The sequence below is a fragment of the Cyprinodon variegatus genome, unplaced genomic scaffold, assembly GCF_000732505.1.
Source record: "Cyprinodon variegatus isolate N-32 unplaced genomic scaffold, C_variegatus-1.0 Scaffold583, whole genome shotgun sequence".
Taxonomy (NCBI): domain Eukaryota; kingdom Metazoa; phylum Chordata; class Actinopteri; order Cyprinodontiformes; family Cyprinodontidae; genus Cyprinodon; species Cyprinodon variegatus.
In genome coordinates this window covers 110,404-112,403 of record NW_015151036.1, presented here as the reverse complement: position 1 = coordinate 112,403, position 2,000 = coordinate 110,404, and the positions used below count along the sequence as shown (strand labels likewise).

Below are 2,000 nucleotides of genomic sequence, written 5' to 3'. Positions count from 1 at the left end.
TGTTTTGTAAACTGTGGTCAGAAATTGATTCAGCGCTGTTAGATGTGGACCCAGAAAAGATAGAAAACTGTGACACTGCGATTTTAATAGAGCTTAATCAATTATTTAACCGCCAATGCTGTTTACTGGATTATTTGTATTTAGATAAAGAACCAAGCCTTTATCTCGAAATTGTTGTGTCTTGTGCCAAAAAACACTTGAGGAAGCTTAGTGACTCTACCGAGTGAAGTTATACATAGATTTTTTTAATACACACATCAGATAAAGATATATTTTTTCTTTCCCTCCCTCTTCTGTCCCATTCCCTTTCTATTATTTTATTTCTCTGTCCATCCATCCATCCATCCATCCATCCATCCATCCATCCATCCATCCATCCGGTTTTCTCCAGGTACTCTGGTTTTCCTATAAAAAAAAAAACATTAATCTAATCAGGTATTCTAAATATTCATCCTCAATGGGACGGTAACTTTAAAAGCAACAAGAACCGTTCTTTTTATACCTGTTAATGGAAACATATGTGTTTGCACCTTGAAGCTTTTTCTCTCTCGTTCTTTTTCCTGAAAAGAGATCACTCTGGACACGCTATCTTTCTATCATTTTATCCATCCGTCCGTCCGTCCATCCATCCATCCATCCATCCATCCTTCCTCTTCTGTTTCAGGTGATTGTAGGTGGTAGAATTTGACGGATGCTGGGAACTTCCGTTGCTATCAGCTCCTCCTGAGTAACACTCCTAACAAACAATTTTTGAGACAGAATGCAGCTAGGTGGACGGATCAACAGAGAATTCTATCTGAAGGAAGAAGGAAAGTTGGCGGTAGGCATAAGCCAGTTTGTGACTGGATCAAGATGGCGGCTCAGGTTATAGAGGATGAGGAAGATCTAGATAGTGATATGGATAGTTGGACGCCAGTTGCTAGTTACCGTGGAAGTGGAAAACTCAAAAGTAGTGAAGAGAGCTGAGTTTCTGGGAATTCAGGAAACAAAAGAAACCTTGAAGACAACAGTACAGATGATGGAAGCAAGGCTGTGCGTAAAAAGATCCTGAAAGAAGAGGTAAAGATGATAGGAAGATGAAAATATTGCTCTAAGCCCAATAATATTTTCTAAGGAACTAAAAAAGAAAGCAGGGGAAGTTGAAATGGCTAATGCGCTGAGAGATGGAAGCTTGTTAATTATTTGTAAATCAGAAGAACAAGGATTATAACAAAGTTTATTTTCAGAATTATCAAAGATCTCCTGTAGTGGTCTGTCTTACAGTGGGCCTGGAAAAGCCTCTGACTCACAACACTCACACAGTCCAATGAAGACAATGCTCATCGTTGTACACAATGTTCTTCCTTTTATGAACAATGATTCTTTTTAAATTTATCTCCACAGGCTTTTTGGAGCCTCCAGAACAGAGATGTCCTTCTCTATTAGCTTGTTGAAAGTCAAAAGCTTCTGTGCTGAAATCCCAAAAGATGATAGCTACAGAAATCACACAACATATAAATACCAGATATGCAGTACCTTGCTGAAAACAAGTCATACACTTGCAGTACAGAGATTAACAGATACTTACCTGTTTAGCAGTCCACATATACCTGTTATTGCACCAGAAAATAATGCAGCTGTCTTTATTCTGGTATTAATGGTAGCTTGCTCAGAAAACTGTAAGTCAGTTGATATCAGTTCTGGTGATGCTGTGGGCGATGACCTCTTTAAGTGCAGACCTGTTGTTGAGTCCTGGCCCTGGTGCAGAGATGAACCGCCTGCTGGAATACCACTTGAATATTCATAGTATGCCAGTTGTTTCCCTCCATTCTAACATCAGGTCACTGCTGCACATGCAGTATTTTGGGCAAGCTTACTGTGACCATTATCATTTGGTAATACTTGTGTAAATATGTCAACTAGGGCTGCAAATAACGATTAGTTTGCAAATCGATTAATCTTTTGATTATTTTTCCGATTAATCAATTCATTATCGGAAAGCCAAAGGTTACTTAGAGAAG

The 2,000-nt window shown here is 38.9% G+C and overlaps 1 protein-coding gene across 1 annotated transcript in view; it reads left to right on the top strand.

Moving 5' to 3' along the window:
* The window catches only part of orc5 (origin recognition complex subunit 5), a 33,556-nt gene that overhangs the window by 13,747 nt on the left and 17,809 nt on the right, over window positions 1-2,000 (top strand). The gene's annotated exons all lie outside the window — the stretch shown is intronic.